The 21,315-nt window shown below is 37.7% G+C and overlaps 1 protein-coding gene across 2 annotated transcripts in view; it reads left to right on the top strand.

Moving 5' to 3' along the window:
• Positions 1-12,179: 12,179 nt before the first annotated feature.
• The window catches only part of ERGIC2 (ERGIC and golgi 2), a 41,058-nt gene continuing 31,922 nt past the window's right edge, over positions 12,180-21,315 (top strand). Inside the window, exons 1-2 of one of the 2 annotated variants that reach the window (XM_043562214.1) lie at positions 12,233-12,308; positions 19,670-19,734. The gene's annotated coding sequence lies outside the window, so the exon portion shown is untranslated. Of the gene's footprint in view, positions 12,309-19,669; positions 19,735-21,315 lie in introns of both variants that reach the window. The other variant, XM_043562215.1, reaches the window with a different exon arrangement.

The raw sequence follows: 21,315 nt of genomic DNA, 5'->3' as shown, positions 1-21,315 counted from the left end.
TGCTATGTATATGTCATTATTTGAATACAATCATATACACTTGTACTATTTTTCTAGTTTGGTAAAAATTAGAATATACAAGCAAATGTTATTCAGTCCATATAATTCTTAATTTCCCTCACACACAACAGTGCACTGAGCACAGTGAGATAGGAACGATCCCTCTAAGTTTCAGAATTTCAATGAACAATGGACATTTAAGGAATTATTTATCAGGCTTATCCCTTGATTTTTAAATTTTTTAGATAAAATGTTAGGATATTTCAATTGTTTACAAAGCAGTTCATCTGAACCTCAGTTAACCAATATGCTCATCTTTCTAAGTTGTAGCTAAGAATAAGGGAGAAGGAACTCAGGGAGATCCCTGAGCCAGAAGACTGAATGAAATCCACCACAGAAATATGTAATATAGAATGAGAGCCTGTAGCAACTTTTTTTTCTTATTTTATATATTTCCACCCAAAATTTATCATTTGGTTTCCAAGATTATAGCATTCAGAAACAGAGTATAGTTCAACTTTAGGGAAGCACATATATAACCCCATGAAAGAGCAACTCATAAGGAGATAGGCAATATATTTTCTCATTCTCTCTCTGATCTTTCTTTCCCTTTCTGTCATTTCTTTGTCCTCAGCCCACACACTCTCTTTCAATTCTTGCTCTCTTTTGCAAATGCTACAAAGGGAAAGTATTATAAATATCCTAGTATTTGGTAAAAACTTCTTCCATGAACATTGTTCTAAACTGCCTGCATTGATTTCAATTATGCTTTTTGACAGGGTCTCTGAGTAAAATGGATGATGAGATTTGCAATGGGGATTCTCTAGTTCTTCTGTTAATCTATTTTGTACAATTTTTACTTTGTCTCTTGTTGAATTTCTCTCTTTTTTTTTTTATCAGATTACATTAAAAGGGATTAAAGATGGGCTGTATTAAAGTGTCAGTCCTGGTGCACCTGGGTGGTTCAGTTGGCTAAGCATCTGACTTTGGCTCAGGTCATGATCTTGCAGCTTGTGACTTCGAGCTCTGCGTCAGGCTCTGTGTTGACAGCTCAGAGCCTGCACCCTGCTTTGCATTCTGTGACTCCCCCTCTCTCTCTGCTCCTTCCCTGCTCGCTCTCTCTCAAGAAATAAATAAATGTTAAAAAAAATTTAAAGTGTCCTGTCTAAGCCTTTTTTGCTTCACAGTGAGATTTGCTAGTGGCTAATTTTGGTGCTGGCACAATCTCCATTGTGACCTCCAGGGACAGTGACCTGGTGGTGGTGATACTTCAGGGCTCTGTCAGCAAAGGATATGGGATTAGCATTCTATGTACCACCTCGGGAAGCTGCCTGATTTTCCTACAAGGGTCAGAAGCTATTTGGTGCTCTCTTTTCAGCCTCAGTTGGCAATAATTTTTAAATTCTTCCATATTTAATCTTTTCTGTATTGAAGAGGCCTCTTAGACTGTTGTACTTGCCCTGCCTCTGGCTGAAAGCCAATTCAATTGAGGAAGGGCATACACTTTCTTACTTTGACCTTCTTTGCAAGAACTTTCCTGTTTACATTGCAAGGTCAAGCTATATGTGTGCCAGATTGCAATCAACACTATGTAAATTGATACAGTAGGTATATAGCCAAATTTAAAGAAATTAGAAACCTAATCACCTAATTTTCCATGTATGTATTTAAAAATATCATTTTTGAGCCCCTACTATGTGGCAAATAGAGGCAACCAGAAAGAAGTTTCCCTCATCTTTAGACTCTCATTACAATGGAGAAGAATGATACACAAAGATAATTACCATTCAACATGGCAGCCTGAGAGAGAACAACCGATACTTTCTGCAGGAATGGGTGATGGTTTTGCAGAAGCAATATTTGAGCTCAAGTATTAGTTGGTTTTGTTTTGTTTTAAAGTGATACATGCCAAACACTTATGTTAAAGAAATCTGTATCAAATTATTTTCCTATCGACAACTCTACATACTCTGAATTTCTCCTGTCATTTATGTTTTTGGGAAATGTGTTCATTCTTTTTATTTTGAGAGGGAGAGAGTGTGCAAAAGAATGAGGGAAGGGCAGAGAGCGCGAGAGAGAAATATCAGTGTCGAGCCTGACGCGGGCTTAATCTCACAAACCGTGAGATCACGACCTGAGCCGAGATCAAGAGCTGGACGCTCAACTGACTGAGCCACCCAGCTGCCCCACATGTGTTCATTCATAAGCCAGAAATTGCATGACTTCATTTCTTCTCACCACCCCCACATTGTTTCTTTCATATGATTTTCAGCAATCTAGTTCCAGTGTTTCATGCATGTTGTCAGTTCAAGAGTCAACAATGTTAAGTCTAACAAGTATCTAATTCTCACCAAAGATCAATAGTGTTTGGCACTGGTCTTGATTTCATCCTGGTCTTTGCTGTATTGTCACAAGATTATCACTCTCATTCTTCTTTTCCCTACAGATATTTATAAACTAAGAATAAATTATCGAATTGTCAAATAATGGCAACACAAACAATTGCTGGGAGCAAAACATCTAAAATCTCTTAAAAAGAGGCAGAATAGGGGCCCCTGGGTGGCTAAGTCAGTGGAGCATCCAACTCTTGATTTTGGCTCAGGTTATGATCTCTCATGGTTTGTGAGTTCGAGCCCTACATGGGGCTCTGCGCTGATGGCATGGAGCCTTCTTGGGATTCATTCTCTCTCTCTCTCTCTTTTTCTCTCTCTCTCGCTCTCAAAATAAACTTAAAAAAAAAAGAGGGGTACCTGGTGGCTCAGTAGGTTAAGCAACTGACTTCAGCTCAGGTCATGATTTCATGGTTCATGGATTTGAACCCCACACTGGGCTCTGCACTCACAGCACAGAGCCTGCTTCAGATCCTCTGTTTCCCTCTCTTTCTCTGCAGTTCCCCTGCTTGTGCACTCAATCTCTCTCTCTCTCTCTCAAAAATAAACATTAAAAAAAAACTAAGAAAAAGGCAGAATATAGTGGGAGAATTTTAACAGGTTAAAAGCTATAGTCATTAAGACAGTGATTATAATATTGCTGCAGAGATTGACCAATGGAACAGAATACAAAAGCAAGGAACAATGCCTTTCTGCATTCTCCAAAATTGGCAAACAGTTGCATAGTATGACTATAAATATAATAAGAATGTGGAGCAAGCGGAATCTCCTCACTGCTGGTGGGGCTGGGGAGTAATCAGGAACTCCAGCTTTGGAAGACTGAGACTTGATCAGGAAAATTGAAGATGCCAGTGTCCTCTGAGTCTGCAATTCTACCCCTAGGTGTATGCCCTAGGGAATTGTCTTCAACCATGGCTGCAATAAGATGTAAAATCTGGAGCTTTTTAAAGCTCCTGGCATGATTGTAATGTGCAGTCGTGTTTGAGACAGCGTCATAGAGGAAATGAGGCAACCATGACCACTGAACATGTACAAGAATGTTTACAGAAATGTAAGTATCAGCAAAATGCTGGAATTCCGAATACCCCATATAGAAGCATGGATAATCAAAATGTAGTATACTCATGTAGGAGTAAAAAATAGAAAACAGTCCACGGGCTTTTTAGGTGAATCTTAGAAACAATGCTGAACTTAAAACGCAAATTCAAAAGATTAGGTGCCATTGTAAAGCTCAGAAACCAGCAAATTTAAACATTATTTTGCTTAGGCTTACATCATATATGGTTAAAAAAAAACAGGGAATGTAGCCCAGTATTTGGAGTAGTGGGAAGGCAGTAAGATATGCTGGAGGAACCACACACAAGTCATTTCAATGCTATTAATAATTTTCTAGTTAAGTTGAGTGGTGGCTTCATGGATATTATCTTACTTCATAACTTATATATGCTTCTGTATATATCAAATACACCATGTAAATCTACTTAAAGGCCTTTTTAAATTTTATTGCATTATTGTATACTCTTCCAGTGTTTTTGTGCAAATAAATGCAAACATGAATGCATATTTTTATTTTCTCCCATTAAACACAAGAATAACGTGTAAATTGTTCTAAACTTGCTTTTTCCACTTGATCATACAGGCTGGAGATCTTTCCATATCACTGTGCTTTTTAAAATATTTTTATTGAAGTATAATTACCATACAATGTTATGTTAGCTTCAGGTGTACAATATAATGATTCAACAATTCTATACATTGATCAGTGTATTCTGAATCTGTTTTATCTCATTCATCCCCCTCCCCAACTTAAGGCCATTTTAATTACACTAGTTCCTCAGGGTAGAACTTATCCTTCTATCTGGTTAATTAGAATGTTCCACATACATCTAGAGCATTAAGCCCTATCATTTTTCTGTGATTCCCTTTATCTAGAACATGAATTGCTCTTGCGACTTGTATTTGCTGATGTCACTTTTAACGGTCAGCCTATTTGTTAATTTTTCTTAGTTAATGCTGGCAGTTAGATTTTGTACTATCCATTCTCGTCTAGGGAAAAAGGGTTTAAAATGTGTCTGAATATCTTCTGAATGCCAGACATTACCTGATATTTCCACTGGGTTCCTTTAATTATTCAAGCTAATCTTTATGAAAATGTTTTGAATGTAATATTAATAACCCCTGGGCTATTAATATAGCCCAGGGCATAGGGATTAAGTGTTGGTTCTGAAGCCAGACTTCTTGGGTTCAAATTCCAGCTCTATCATTAATCAGTGTTATGACTGGGCAAATTAGCCTTGTTGTACTTCTAATTCCTCATCTATAAAATGGAGGTAATAAAAGAAACCTATTCATAGAGATATCCTATAGTTAAAGGCGTTCATAAATTTAAAACACTTAAAAGAGTAGCTGGCTCCTAGTAAACTTTCAATTCATGTGATTATTATTTTGTGCATTTTCCTAAAATAAAGCTTTTAAAGAGGATTCCCCACACCCTGAATCCTTTAAAAATACTTTTGTACAAATGGGAACAATTAAAAGTTTAAAAAGTGAGCCTCAAAATCATTTTGCTAAGTGAAAGAATCCAGTTGCAAAAGACTGTAATTCCGCTTACATGAAGTGTCTTAAAAATACATTTATTGAGACAGCAGAACAATGGCTATCTATGGCTATGGGTGAGAGCAGGAGATAACAAAATGGGGGTGATGAAAATGTCCTAAAATTGGATTATGGCAATGATTGCACAACTCCATAAATTTTCTAAAATCATTGAATTGTACACAGGCTTTTTCAAGTAGTTTCAGAGTTCTTAATTGCTTTAATAACTTTTATCAGGATGGGTCAAATCTGATTAAACTCTGATAGTTGAATGTGGCCAAAATCCAGCAATAAACTGTTACATGTGGCAGGAAGAGACTGTCATATATTACTTGGGGAAAGGTTGATTTTATTAAGACTTGCTCTTTGAGAATATAAGTACCTATATATCTTTTCAGTTACTCATTTCTTTATGTCTCCGCGTCTTTTTCAATAATTCTCTTTCTTATCCCTAAAGGATTTAATTGGGGAATGACATCAGGCTACCTTAATAGCTTTCTGTGTGCCAACTACTTTACATATAGTAATTTAATTCTAAGCCCAATCGTATCAGAAAGGCATCGTCTCTCCCATTTTACCAATGAGGAGATTGAAGCAAGAGACGTTAAGTGATTTGTTTTATATTAAAATTTTTTTAATGTTTATTATTGAGAGAGCATGAGCATGTTTAAACAGCTAGTTTCACAGCAGAATTAGCGCATAGGTTTTGATGATTGCAGACCTTAATCACCATATGACAACGATGAGTGTTTTCAGAGGACAATACTAGTGTACGTGTGGAGTTTGAACTAGGGAAATGACACTGGAAGCAGGGAGATACTGGAATGGGGCCAGCTTCATGCACACACTTGGACATGTGAATGAAAATAAAATGTAGAGGTAAAAATAAGGCTTATATGTAATAGAGGAGGTTCTGTTTTCAGAGGTCAAAAATAGTGAAAATTTCTTTGAATCCATTAGGAATTACTTGCCAGATGCTAATTAAAAAGACTTTACTGCAGTAGCTTGAGGGAATTAGGATTTTATTCTCTTCCCTAAATGAAGTCAGGAAAGTAGGAGGCAGCTCTACAGCTATGATAGCCTGAGGCTTTTTCTGTCTTCCTCCTCCATCATCTTCAGTGTATGAATTCAATCCATAAGTCATAAAATTGTTGCTGGGGTCAGGCCATCACACACACATTCCAAGCGGAGAAGAGGGAAGGTAAGGAGAAAAGAGAACAAATGGCTTTCATAAAACTCCTACTCAGGTGCGCCTGGGTGGCTCAGTTGGTTAAGCGTCTGACTTCGGCTCAGGTCATGATCTTGCGATCCGTGAGTTCGAGCCCTGCGTCAGGGTCTGTGCTGACAGCTCAGATCCTGGATCCTGTTATGGATTCTGTGTCTCCCTCTCTCTCTGATCCTCCCCTGTTCATGCTCTGACTCTGTCTCAAAAAAAAATAAATGTTAAAAAAAAAAAAAGTCCTACTCAATGACTTTTACTTACATATCTGCCCACACTGCTTGACAAGCTTGTGAATGTAGTTCTTCATTTGAGTTTATTGTCCAGGGTTCTGGAACTAAATGAGAAAAGAATATTTAGGCAACCAGAAGTCTCCCCCACTTCCTAATTATCATACATTGCTTTTAATTTTACTTAATTTATACCTTTTAAAGAAATAAATGCAAAGAAATAGTGCTAATTAAAAAAAACAATACTGTGGTTGTATAAAGCAAAAAGTATATATTTTTTTAATGTTTGTTTATTTTTGAGAAAGAGAGCATGAGTGGGGGAGAGGCAAAGAGAGAGGGAGACACAGAATCCAAAGCAGGCTCCAGGCTCTGAGCCATCAGCACAGAGCCGGACACGGGGCTCAAACCACAAATCATGAGATCATGACCTGAGTCGAAGTTGGACACTCAACTGACTGAGCCACCCAGGGGTCCCAAAATATAATTCTTTATTTCCCTGCTGTCCTTGTCCCACTTCCTCTTAATGTTTATAAAGTCCAGAAGATATTATATAACAATAGGAGTATAAGAATGAAATAACAGAGAAAATAGAAAAGAGAAATTAAGAAAATAAGAAAACTTCCTAGAACCAAAGGACATGAGTTGTCAGGCTGAAATGAGCCACTGGATACACTGCACACCAATGAAGACGTGGATCCATATCAGACACATCACTGAAATTTAAGAGTACTAAGGACAAGAAAATGATGTAAGATTTCGGAGAAAAAGAGGTCTCACACAACGGGTCAGGGATCTGAGTGGCTTTAAACTTCTCATTGGGAACATTTAAAGCAAATTTTACTATGGGGACCTCTCCACTGGACTTCTTAAGTATGCCTGTGACAGAACTGCATTTTCCTGAAGGATGATCCAAGAGAGAGCAAGGAGGAAGGCACACTGTCCATTATGGCCTTTGCTAGCGCATTTAAAGCTTTATCATAATTAAATCTTTTCAATTTTTCCCTGACAAATCTCATAGCTTAACTGAATCAAAACAATTTGTTTGGTGTATAGACAAAAAGAAAAATATGGGAATGGTACTAATCTCCCAGCCTCATATTTTTCCACCTTTTGCCTCCAAAGGGAAGACTCCAATGGATTCCTATGCATTCAACATGGAGTTGGCTTACGACAGACTGATGTTAGTGGTTTCTCCTAACTCAGGCTCAGCGATCTGCAACACTGCTATTATGGGAATACCAAGGGGGATCGGTGTGTTCTAGAACATCACCCTTATAGGATGGAAGTGATATCCATTGGGCAGCAGCCCCAATCTGTGTCAAAGACTCTGATCTTTAAGGGGGTTCCCCCCAATGTAAATACCCTCCATTAGAGGAAAATCAACTTCTGACCAAGCTTACTCCCTCAAATCCTACTTCAGGAGGAAGTGTGTGTAGGGTAAGGGAGAATGCTTATGTCTCACTGGCTTCTTTCCTTCTAAGACCCAGACAGAAAGGAGAGGCCCTTACTACGGATGGCTCAACTATCCTTTACTTAGGAAAACAAGTTTAACAAATAAAAGAATTTGCCAAGTTAAGTTCTTTTGAACAGTGATAGTAAGGTATATATTTTTTAGTCAAAGCATCTCTATCCTGACCATATATTATTTATATATTTAGATGTTCATGTATTTTTGACCTGATATGAAAATTACCTTGTAAGGACACATCCCATATATAGGATGGAAATTATTTCATCTTTTTAGCTCAACATCAATGTTAGATAATTATACCATAAAATGGAAAAATATCTTCTGCTCTGCTCAATTGAAAGTTGATTGTTTTTTCTCTCATAGCATACTGTTATTTCCCCTTTTTTATGTACTTAAGCCAGTTTGCCCATGTACATAAAAATTATACAAACATAAAGACACACAGATACAAATGTACTTGCTCCTAGATATTCTCTTCCAAAGTTCATCTGGATTTATGAATTTATAAATATTAACATCAACAGGTGAAAATTAAGTAGTGATTGTTATAGGGTTATCAGACATTTGGTCTGGAAAGAAATTTGACTTTGAAAGCTTTTGGATGAGACACATATGCAGATAGCCTGACTCCTGAAGGCATCTGAGTTTGATGGGTGATAAAGCTTGCAGACATTTCTATTTATGTCATATTATTGAAATCAAAATTTGGGGGCACCTGGATGACTCAGTCATTTAAGTGTCCAGGTCTTGATTTCGGCTCAGGCCATGATCTTGTGGTTCATGGGTTCAAGCCCCTAGTTGGACTCTGCACTATCTGTGTGGAGCCTGTTTGGAATTCTCCCTCCCTCCCTCTCTCTCTCTCTCTCTCTCTCAGAATAAATAAAAATAAAAATAAGAGATTTTGGGGCACCTGGGTGGCTCAGTCGATTAAGTGACTGACTTCAGCTCAGGTCATGATCTTGCGGTTTGTGAGTTCAAGCCGTGTGTCAGGCTCTGTGGGTACAGCTCAGAGCCTGGAGCCTGCTTTAGATTCTGTCTCCCTCTCTGCCCCTCTCCTGTTCACACCCCATCTCTCCCTTTCCCTCTTTCTCTCAAAAATAAATAAACATCAAATAAATAAATAAATAAATAAATAAAAGATTTAAAATAAATTTTGCCTACCTACAGTATGAGAGTTAAATATGCTGTCTCTTTTTAACTTAAAGTATTTATTACATTATGACCTAGGCACTTATATAAAGAATTTCATCTGCTATTAGAAGGAAATTAGTAATATTTTTAAAAGCTTTAGGAAATAGGGACACCTGGGTGGCTCAGTCAGTTAAGTGACTGACTTCGGCTCAGGTCATGATCTTGTGGTTTGTGAGTTCATGCCCTTTGTCAGGCTCTGTGGGTACAGCTCAGAGCCTGGAGCCTGCTTCAGATTCTGTCTCCTTCTCTCTGCTCCTCCCCTGCTCACATTCTGTCTCTTTCTCAAAAATAAATAAATATTTAAAAAATAGAAGCTTTAAGAAATATAAAAGAGCTACAATTTATTTTAAAATATTGAGAATTCAGAAAAAACAGCTAATCAAATAGATGAGACAATACATCTATGATGCAAAGATGAAAAATATTAGTGAAAGAATGTTTGGAAATGAAAAGCAAAATACCAACTCAAATGTTGTAATCAATGTAGAGAATATTATATAAAATCTGTATTTCAGCTGGATGTTTTTGTGTTGAAATTTATTGAAGACCATAATAAAAAATGTTGCATACACATAATACATTATTAATAACTATTAAAATAAATAGTTTACTACTAACTATTAAGATAAATGACACCAGCCACGGTCATATATTTGTTTTGGGGCTTATTATTTGGTAACTGTATACCCCAATGCAGTATGAATTCCACAAGAATTGTCTGCTTTGTCACTAGGTCATGTTCTGTACTTAACACACCACTTGTCATATAGAAGGTACTCAGTGAATCTTTGATACATGAATGGCCAGGTCACAGGTTTAATTGAGTAACCTATGGTCCCTATGATCTATTATTAGTCATACTGAAATGTTGCACAATGCTTTATAGATATTGGTGGTAAGTCTACTGAAACAGAGATATTAAATGGCAGATAGTGCCACTATAAACATACTGAAAATATTTATCCATTAGCTGACTTACCAAGTTTAAACTTGGCACATGGGAAATGATTTTTAAGTCCTAACTTGGTAGGTGATAAAATTATTTAAGAGTGTAAAGCACAATGTTTGAAAATGTAAGTACACAATTTGAGTATAACATTGATAATCATGTATAATAGAAGCAAATAAAAATGAAGGCACCTGGTGTATAGCACGAAACTGAGAATAGTTTTATAAAAGGAACTGTCTGATCATGAGGACTGGTAGTTAGTAAGAAGGGGGAGGAGACACAGGATTCTAAACTGATTGAATCTAACGTTAGTGGTACCCTTGACTTTCCTACGCATAGAAGAGATGAAATAGCTTTGGGGATAATAAGATCCACCGGGAATATATCGAATTTGAGGTGTTTGTGGCGCATTCGTATATCTATCTATCTATCTTAATTTTACTAACTTGCTAAAACTTTTACTCAAACTATAAAGAAAAAAAAAGCATCATGAAAACACGTTTTGAGCATCTGTACAAATACAGGTTATTTAGGGGCGCCTGGATGGCTCAGTAGTTATGCATCCGACTTCGGTTCAGGTCGTGATTTCGTGGTTTGTGGGTTTGAGCCCTGCTTTGGGCTCTGTGCTGACATCTCAGAGCCTGGAGCCTGCTTTGGATTCTGTGTGTCTCTCTCTCTGCCCCTCCCCACTTGTTGCATGCACTCTCTCTGCCTCTCCCTGTCTCTCTCAAAAATAAACATTAAAATAAATTTAAAAAAAAAAGTACAGGTTGTTCAGCACCAGTTTAAGTCCCCAATTTAAAACCTATTTCCTAATTCTCTTCTGCAGGTAATATATAATGTAATGTTTTTGTGTTAAGCAAATTGTTTCACAGATATAACACCCACCACCAATAACATAGGATTAAGTATTCACCTCACTTCGAAGTTAAGCTGAGTTTCAATCTTCAGGGGAAATTAATTTTGTCTTCATTTGGTAGTCTGGAAAATGGTGAGTTGTTTTTTAAATAAGGAGGATCAAATTAGTCAGTTTTGCTATACCGGGAATTCCAACTCTTAGGGGTCAGCTGTTATCGTGAAAGCAGACTCCTCTGGAGACCAGGGACCAGATGTAACTAAGTGAACAACAGCTAGCTTCCATGCAAGCAAGAGCCCATATAATCTTAGACCCACAAAGAAGGTCTGCTGGTACCTTTGTGGCTAAGGTAAAGAAACAGTTTAGATATTTATTAACTCACTTAGATCTCATAACAACCACATGAAATTATTATTATCGCGTCATTTTTCAGATAAGGAAACGAGATGAAATAATGTGCCCATAAATGGTTGAACCGGAATTTTAACCCAGGAAATCCTAGTTAAACTTTAGCACCAGTTCCTAAAGCTCTAAGCTCTTACCCACTACAGTAAGCTTCTTCTTAAATATGTGAAGGACTAACCCTGACATGAAAAGTCTGGAAATGAAATTGCATCAGTGGAAACACTTTATCTGCTTTTATATTCTGGGATAGTTTCAATTTAGTGAAATTTCGTTTGAAAAAGGGAGTCTAGGGCGCCTGGGTGGCTCAGTCGGTTAAGCATCCGACTTCAGCTCAGGTCACGATCTCACAGTCCGTGAGTTCGAGCCCCGCGTGGGGCTCTGGGCTGATGGCTCAGAGCCTGGAGCCTGCTTCCGATTCTGTGTCTCCTTCTCTCTCTGCCCCTCACCCGTTCATGCTCTGTCTCTCTCTGTCTCAAAAATAAATAAAAACGTTAAAAAAAAATTAAAAAAAAAAAAGAGAAAGGGAGTCTAAATGTTCTTGACGTGAGGAAATAAGGAGGCCAATACAGAAGTCACAAAACATGATGCAGATTGTACTGATACGCATTAGGGCTGCAAATGATAAAACCTGTGCCCAAGTCTGTCATTAGTGATAAAGCACTCTATGAGGCGTTGAGATTCATTCTGTGGCCCCTAAGTGTCATTACAAAGGTAACTCATTCCTTCCCGGAGAAGCTGATTCCTTATTGGCCACGTGGTTACACCTAAAATACATTTCAACCTCTGTTCTGTTTAGCCACACCCCTTTCATATCGACCACACCTGTTGATTCACAAAGCGCTCCGTAAGCAAAGGGAATATCGCGAGAACTCTACATTGTCTCCCATCTGACGTTTCCAGCGGTGGTTGTCGCTTTTGTTCTCGCGATATTTTCGGGTGAACGGGAGCCCGGCGGCCCGGGCTTCTGCGAAACATGGCGGTCGGCTGGTACCATAACACAAGGTAAAATACTGAAAGCCCGCCGGGTGATGTTCTCCCGATTGTTCCAAGGCTGTTCCGGGAGTGAATGCGGTTAAGGGGGCTGAGAGTCTGTCATGGGGTTGGTTCCCTGTCTTCATCACTGTCTTTTGGAGAGAGGGCCGGACTGGGGAGCCGCTCCACCTCCCCCGGGGGCGTTACTGGCAGGACCCTGGGCAGCGCAGCGCGGGGGAGCTCCCCTCTTCTCAGTCCGGTATCTGTGCACTGTCTTGCAACCGGAAGGAGTTTAAGTGCTTCTCCGATAGCTGCTAACCCTGACCCATTGCTTCCCGCTGTGCCCTGTGCCCCGGTGGCTTCTCTCGTCCTCAGGGAGAAAGGTCCCGCGTTGTGAAGACCAGCCGGATCGTGTCCCTATCTTCCCGGGTGTCTGGCTCCCCACCCCCATTCAGACCAATACCAAATTCTTGGCAGCAGGTTGCTCTCTTTCAGAAAGACCGAGGTCTTGGCCTCGTCTCCAGAGTTTCGCACGCCGCCTGGGGGAATGAGAAAGGGGCAGGTCTGGCAAGATACTTTAGGAGAGACTGGTCTGAGTTTAACTACTTTTCTTAAACCCTCGAGGTTTAAGAAACCCTCGGAAGGTAACTTGTCAATTCGTGGTAGAGAATAGCCTTGGATATAGGTTATATATAGAGTTGATAGGTCATTGAGAAAACATGTTTAGGTAACTTTTGTATTTGGGATTTAGTGCCCTCGAACTTCATGCAAAGTTACATAATGTCTGTTAAAATGTTGCAAGACTGGCTTTCAGAGGCAATTAAAGATACCTTTAAAAACAGGAGTTATTAATATGTTTGAAGTTGTATTTAAGTAATTGCCTAGCCTGATACATAAACTCTGGTATATCGCCATTAAAAGAAATGAACCAGGGTTGTTCACTGAAAAATTCAGGAGGTTTGCTTGTTTTGTTTATTGATGTCTTTAAATTGGTGCAGTTATTCCAGTTCGAAAAACATGAAAAAAAAAAAAATAAATTTCATTGTTTTTGGAGGAGGAGGAGAGGAATTTTGTTTTGCTTTTTTTTGATAGTAAACTGTAGTACACAATTGAGTTGAAATGGCTTGAGGGTACAGATCATAAAAATATATCAAGATTGAAAGATCTCTCAAAGGAAATCAGGCGTCTCCTGGAACATCAAAAAAGAATTAAAAGGAAAAATTTTATTTTATTTAGGGGTTAATTGTTTAATTGGAAGAAATGGTGAAAGTTATTTATAACAGACATTACCTTAGGCAGTCTAGCAGCTAACAAATCCTATTTAACAGTTTTTCTGTATTTATTCTGTTTCTGCCTTTTAATGTCACAATAGGCAAGTTAACCTCTTTGTGTCTTAGTTTCCTTATCTGCAAAATGGGAATAAGAATAATAATACCTAACTCTGTAAGGTAGTTGGTGAGGATTAAATGAGTTAAAATATGCAAAGCACTTAGAACAATGCCTGGCATATAGTTAGCATGCATTAAATGTTAGCTCTTGTTATTTTAACATTTCTGTTTCCTAACTTCTGTAGTTACTTAATATGTTACTGGGGTGCCTGGGTGGCTTAGTCGGTTAAGCATCCGACTTCGGCTCAGGTCAAGATCTCACCGTGGGTGAGTTCGAGACCCGCGTCGGGCTCTGTGCTGGCAGCTCAGAGCCTGGAGCCTGCTTCGGATTCTGTGTCTCCCTATCTCTCTCTGGCCCTCCCCTGTTCATGCTCTGTCTCTCTCTGTCTCAAAAATAAATAAACATTAAAAAAAAATTTAAAAAAAGATGTTACCTTGGTACTTAGTCAAATTAAAGACTGAAGAAGACACTTTTTTTTTTTGATGTTTGTTTATTTTTGAGAGTGTAAGTGGGGGGGGGCAGGGCAAAGAGAGGGGGACTGAGAATCCAAGCTCTGCGCTGAAAGGCTGACAGCAGCAATCCCGAAGAACGGGGCTTCTTCAAACTGCATCAGGACCTGAGCCCATGTCATTGCTCAACTGACTGAGCCACCCAGGTGCCCCCGAAGAAGACACTTTTTAAAGTAATTTCTTTCTGATCCCTAAAGTGATTAAACACTCTTCTTTTATGTGGTTAATATGTCTTTAAACTCCATCTTCCAGTTGCTTGCTTTCTTAAGCTGTTATCCTCTATTAATTGCTGAGGTACAAATTGCTCCTTTCTACTACATATGGTCTTATTACAGTCTAGGTCAGTACTTCTGCTCTTGGTGCTAGTTAACCCATTCTCCTTGCATTTGGAGATACTCATTCTGTTATAAATGTATTTCTCCTGTCCCTGACCTTTTTCCACTTCAGTTTTGTATACTTTTTTAAAAAAAGTTTATTTATTTTTGACAGCATGAGTGGGGGAGGGGCAGAGAGAGAGAAGGAGAGAGAGAATCCCAAGCAGGCTTTTTACTGTCAGGGCAGAGCCCGATGTGGGGCTTGAACCCGCATGTGAGATCATGACCTGAGCCGAAACCAAGAGTCAGATGCTTAACTGACTAAGCCACGCAGGCGTCCCTCAATTTTGTACACTTTGATTCAGTAGTTAGTATACTCAGTGTATTATTTGAGGAGGATTATATTTGTCCTTGCTTCACATTGCTACTAGGCACTTCCAAATTGTGTTGCCATCACTCTACAGTCTCTTCTCTTAGCTTTTCTATCACTTTATATCATCTTCATTCTGTTTGTGACATTAACTAACCTCAGATACTATCCCACTTTCTTCAAGACTTAAACATAAATTTCAAGTATCCTACAAATGTTTGTATTCTTTTGAAAATTAGAAACATTTATCAAATGACTCCTTTTTATCTTGGTTAGAAACTATGAGGTAGCCTTAATGCCTCCCTCCCTCCTTTTAAAGTAAAATGTAATAGAGGATTCTGTGATGCTGAGGATTTTTTCAAAATTGTCACAGCTAATAAGGGCCTAGGTAGTAACCCAAGTTTTTCTGACCACAAAATTCATATTTATACCACCTTACTCAGCTTCCAAGTATACTTTTTTAAAAATAACTTTGAAGGTTATTACGTTTATTTGAATTATGTTGGGGTAAACAATTTTAAGAATAACAAGAACTCTTGTAAAAGGTCTAAGTTGTAAAGTGAAAAGAATTAAGTACTTTTGGGTGATAGTATTTGTCAATTGAAACTAAGTTATCTTTCATAAAAAATTTTTAGTGTAAAGTATTCTAATGCAATATAATCAAATAATTTAAAGTTATAGATAAGTAGTTTTGCTTTTTGTTTCTGAAGTTTGTTGATGGCCTGGATAATATCTGTTTTGTGTCCTTTGTCATTCTTATTAATGGCTTGTATTAGTTTCACGGGGCTGCTCTCACAAATTCCCATAAACTGAATGGCTTAAAAACGTCGACATTTACTATCTCACAGTTCTGGAGGCCAGCAGACGGAAATCAAGGTCTTGGCAAGGCCATGTTCCCTCTGGCTGTTCTAGGAAAGAACCTTCCTTGCGTCCTGTAGCACCTGGGTACTCCTTGGCTCTTCTTGGCTTGTAGATGCATTACTCTTATCTCTGCCGCTGTCTTCACGTGGCATTCTCTCCTGGTTGTGTCTCTTCAAATGGACTTCTGATAAGAACAAGAGTCATTGGATTTTGGGCCACCCTAATCCAGTTGATCTCATCTTAACTAATTACATCTTCAAAGATTCAACTACCATATTTCCACATAAGGTCCATTCACAAATACCAAGATTAGGACTTCCATGTATCCTTTTAGGGGACCCAGTTCAACCCACAGCATGGTCATATATACTAACCAATTAAATATTTCTCATATTGCCAAATATATATTAAAAATAGAAGTTAGCTCATAAAATGTGGGTAGCAGGAGTAAAATTGTTTCTCCATTTTTGTTTGGAGAAGTAAACTTAATTGAGCAGACTGTAAAAGGTGTCATGAACTCTGTTTTAATTTTAGCAAAACATTTTATAGTCTCATATTCAAATGGATGCAGTGATGAACTGTGGGCTTTGTTGACATTATTTAGATTGAGGGTTGATAATGTGTGTCTGTGTTCCAGCATGAAAGGTGGTTTCTTATTTCTTATGCAGTTTTTCAAAGCATTGTCTTAGTCTCAACTATTATCAATGACTTCCTGGACTTTTTTTTGTTTGTTTGCTTCTTAATATACATGACAGCTTAGGGCAGATATTGAAGAAAACAGTCTGGAGATTGGGAAAGTATGAGGAGCAGCACCAACCAGTGGGCAAAAAATTCTAATGCAATGGCTTCTAAATTTTTAGATTATGTGGACCAGCACAAAATGTAGAGGGAATACAGGGAAAGAGGCTGGATTTGAGGACTGATGTAGAATTGCAGTTTTTAATTTCAGTAAAGCAGGACATCCAAAAACAAAAGAAACGAAAACCTCTATTACCCACTTTTATCATTTCATAAAAGAATTGACACACATAAAAAAGGAAGGAAATAATCTTCAATAAAATATTTTTAAATTGAATAAATTTAGCTTAAAAGTTTCATTTTTTTTTTTTTTATTTAGGTTCAGAAAATTTTCTAATAGCATGGCAGTGACTTCTGGAAACCAGTGACTTGGTGTATTTCTAAATGCATTTTTAAAAGTGGCTGACCAAGCTAGACGGTGAAGGAAATAGAGTGGGGATGGGAGCAGTGGGCCTGGAGAACGGGGAGAAGTCCAATGTACTGAAAACACAGGGAAAATGAAGAACAAATTCTATCCTAGTTAGGAAATTAAAGAGCTGGAAGGATAATTGGTTCTGCTCAGAGAGGAAAACTGGTGTTTTGGATTTTGGAGATGGAGCTGTTTTGAAAGTTAAGAGAAGCCAAAAATGGTCTCACTTGTGTGTGGCTTTGTATAGATGGAGGTCACTGGCTTAGAAAATCTGTTACATTTACATGGTAAAAGCATTATCATTGTGAATAAATGCCACAGGATGAGTGTCATAGGGTCATGACTTGCAAAGGACTGTGAAGGAATGGGGAAGAAGAGAAGCATATTGAATGATCCAGGTGCTAAAGTTACTAAGGAAATTTTAAATAGATCCAGATGTTACTAGAAGATGATCACAAGTACTGAAGTATCAGTGTGCACTGTGGTTTGGAGCATGGACTCTGGAGCCAAGTTGTGTGGGTTCGAATACAGGTTCTACCACTTGCTGTGTGTCCCTGCAGATACTACCTGACTGTTCTGTGCCTCAGTTTCCTTATCTATAAATGAGAATAAAAATAGTATCATCTTTATAGAGTCGTTTAGAGGATTAAATGAATAAATAAATAATTCAAATAATACCTAACGTAAAATATGAAAGCTATAATTCTGGGTAGTATATGTGTTCATTATTATTTTTTTAAAGATTTATTTATTTTTGAGAGAGAGAGTGCATGTGCATGAGTGGGGGGTGGGCAGACAGGGAGGGAGGGAGAGAATTCCAAACAAGCTCTGCACTGACAGTGCAGAGCCTGATATGGGACTTGAACTCTCAAACCATGAGATCATGACCTGAGCTGAAATCAAGAGCCAAATGTTCAACATACTGAGTCACCCAGGCACCCCTGTGTTTATTATTATTAGAAGTAGACTTGAAAAGGGAAGAACTGGTTGAGAAATCATAATAAAACACCGACTGCCTTACCTGGTGAGTCTCAGAAATGAAGTAAGGATTTGAAGGGCATTACCACCAGGAGAATGTCAAGTGTCATGAAGAAAGCAGATAAAAGGATTGCTTTCAGAAAAACAGAAGTTATTGGACAACTTGTTCATATCAGAACAGTGGCTCTGTAGAGTAGAGTGGCAAGTATTGGAGATGGAATGAATTTCTTTGATGATGCAGGTTAGTGCTGGACTAACAGGAATGGGACAGGAGGAGTAGCAGAGTGGCAAGGTGCTCCATTCTAGAAGAGTAATCATGGAAAACAGGAATGGAAAATGCTAGATGGAGGCGGGGAGGTAACCAGGTAGGAGGAGTGCTGAATAAGCTGTGTGAATTGTTAGAAGTTTATAAAACTTACTAGCTGCTTGTCATATCTTTATATTTATATATAATATAAAAGAACATATTTATAAAACTTATAAAAATATAGCAAGTTTAGGAGTAAAATTCAGTTTTGTCATTTGCTCAGCCATGCTATACCTATTATGTGCCAACCACTGTTCTAGGTACTAGGACTACTATAATGAAAAAAACAAAAATTCCTCTCCTTGTGGATCTTATATTTTTATATATTTACTTATCTTAACTGTTTTGATTGGTAAGCTGTGCTATCATGGGTATTTCTGGGAAAATTTCCTTCCTTCATATTTTGGGGAATGTCCCACCTTTCTTTTTTTCTTTCCTTTCATATTTATTGTATACCTCTGTGCCAGGCATTGGAGATACACAGATCAAGTTAGGGTTCCTGCCCTAACATTAGAGTGGAGAAAACAGAAAATTAAACAAGCAATTAATTGAGTCTGAATTGCCTTTGGAATGACCCCATGAAAATATCATAGAAAGCAAAAATATATGTCTGTGGAGAGATTTGTACTGGGAATAAAGATTTGAGAAGAATGGGCATATAAATGGAAATTGAAGGGGGGGGGGAGATCATGAGGAAAGAGAGTCGGAGGAGGGCCTAGAGCTGAATCTGAGTGGAAGAATCTGCATAGTAAACCAAAGGTCTTAGAGATAGAATGAAAATCAGGAATATAGTATTATTTAAGGCAAGGTAAGATGCTGTTTCAAGAAGAAAAAGAAGTGATAAACTATTTTTTCAGAGGCAAAATTAGGTAAGGACTAGAAAGCGTCCATAGAATTTTATACTGAAGAAGTTGTTCATGGGGTGGTTGGGTGGCTCAGTCAGTTGAGTGTCCGACTTAGGCTCAGGTCACGATCTTGTGGTCCGTGAGTTCAAGCCCCATGTTGGGCTCTTTGGTGACAGCTCAAAGCCTGGAGCCTGATTCAGATTCTGTCTTCTTCTCTCTCTGCTCTTCCCCTGTTCTCATTCTTTCTCTCTCTCTCTCAAAAATAAATAAACATTAAAAAAAAAAGTTGTTCATGACTTACAGCAAATTTAGTTAAGAGATGAACATGTAGTGAGGAAGTAGTCACACTGTACAAATGGGGACAATTCATTCTTTTTTTTTTTTTGTTTTTAAAGTAAACTCTACCCCTAATGTGAGGCTCGAACTCACCCTGAGATCAAGAGTCACATGCCCTGTGAGTCGCAGCCAGGTGCCCTGACAATTCATCCTTTTAAGTTTGGTTTATAGATAAGCAGCCAGAGATCTATAGTTGGAGTTGGACTTGATCTTAAATGCAGAGTTTCGTTTTAAAGACAAGCGGTTTGAACGTATTTAATATTTAACCCCAATAGGAACAAATGAGCAGAAATTGAAAGATTGAAGAAGGATCGGTCTTGGTGCAGTTACCACTAAGCAGGTACAGAAAATAAATGTGATTGCTCAGAGTTGAACAAACTTAGGGAGCACAGCTTATGCTTACAAACAGAAGCATAATAAATGAGAATACCAGTTTTATAACTGTTATGGGGATCAGAAATTCATCTGTCTTGTCTACGTGTCTCTTTTTTCCTTAAGAAAAACATACACATGAGAACCAAAATTATAATCTGAAGGCCACGTTGTGTTTATGGAATAGAAAAGAGAAGTTAGTTGGATGTTTTTAATGGCAAATGAAATCAGTCTATTATTGCATCCAAACTTCACTTTAGGACTGATTAGTAGTGTCCCTGGTTAGGGACTAGTGTCTTTTGGACAGTGTTCATGATCACTGCCAGTTTTTACTTGTCAGAGTCCTTTTTCTTCATGAATGCCCTTTATATGGCCTATTCTTTCTGTATTAATCCTACCCATGGATTTCAGACAAGTCTTTCTGCTTTCTTGTATAGACCTTCTTTTTCTTTTAGTGACTTCCACAACTATTTGATTTATTCTGTTAGGTGCTGATTTTAGTAATACAGCTTTGATTTTTGGTAGTGCTTTATAGCATCACCAATAGTCTTACAAAAGTTACACAGATATTTGAGAATTCAGTTATTTTCATGGCTTTGTAACATATTTTAGATATAGTTGGCATACTGATCAAAAAAAGAATACCAAGCAGTCCATTTTTAAATATTTTTATTTCAATACATACTTATTTTATTTTAAATATTTTATTTACTTATTTATTTAATTTATTTAAAACTAATTTGGAAAGTCCAAAATTTTCTTTAAAAAGACAGTAAAATCCTCCCATGATCTACTTTTAACATTTTTGCATATAGACTTTGAATCAGTTTCTTGTAAAATTTTCCTTTTGTTTCCCATGAAACTACATAGTATGACCTTCTAGTCTTTTCCTAATGTATATGAGTATTTTCCTGTCATTAAATGTTTTCTTTTTTAAGATTTTCAGTGTTTACACAGATTCAGAGCTTTTAATTCACTATAGTTTTTATATTGACTACCAGATATTTGTTTCTAGCTTCAGTATTTTAAAATGACATGAAAATTATCCTCATAGGGCGCCTGGATGGCTCAGACGATTAAACATCTGACTTTGATTCAGGTCAAGATCTCACGGTTCATGAATTTGAACCCCACGCCAGGCTCTGTGATGACAGCTCAGAGCCTGGATCCTGCTTCAAATTCTGTGTCTCCCTCTCTCTCTGCCCCTCCCCCAATCACCTTGTGTCTCTCTCCCTCTCAAAAATAAATAAACATTAAAAAATAAAAAAAAAAGGAAAATTATCCTTTCAATCAAAGTTTTAGTGACACCAGATTATTATTTTAGGATACCTTCCTAAAAAGGGAATTCACTTAGTCAAAAGGGTAGTGGTGAATATTTATATTCTTGCTAGCAATATAGATGAGTGTGCCTATTTTATTTACTTCATTGTAATCTATTAGTGGGAATATATTAATATATTTGTTAATTTAATAGAAGGAAAGTTATTTCTTATTTTAATTTATACATTTAAATATTATGAATGTCAAGTACTTTTCACTTTTTTGCTGT

This window comes from Prionailurus bengalensis, chromosome B4 (genome assembly GCF_016509475.1).
Source record: "Prionailurus bengalensis isolate Pbe53 chromosome B4, Fcat_Pben_1.1_paternal_pri, whole genome shotgun sequence".
In the NCBI taxonomy this organism is placed as follows: Eukaryota; Metazoa; Chordata; class Mammalia; order Carnivora; family Felidae; genus Prionailurus; species Prionailurus bengalensis.
The sequence above is the reverse complement of the archived record's forward strand: the minus strand, read 5'-3'. Positions and strand labels throughout refer to the sequence as shown.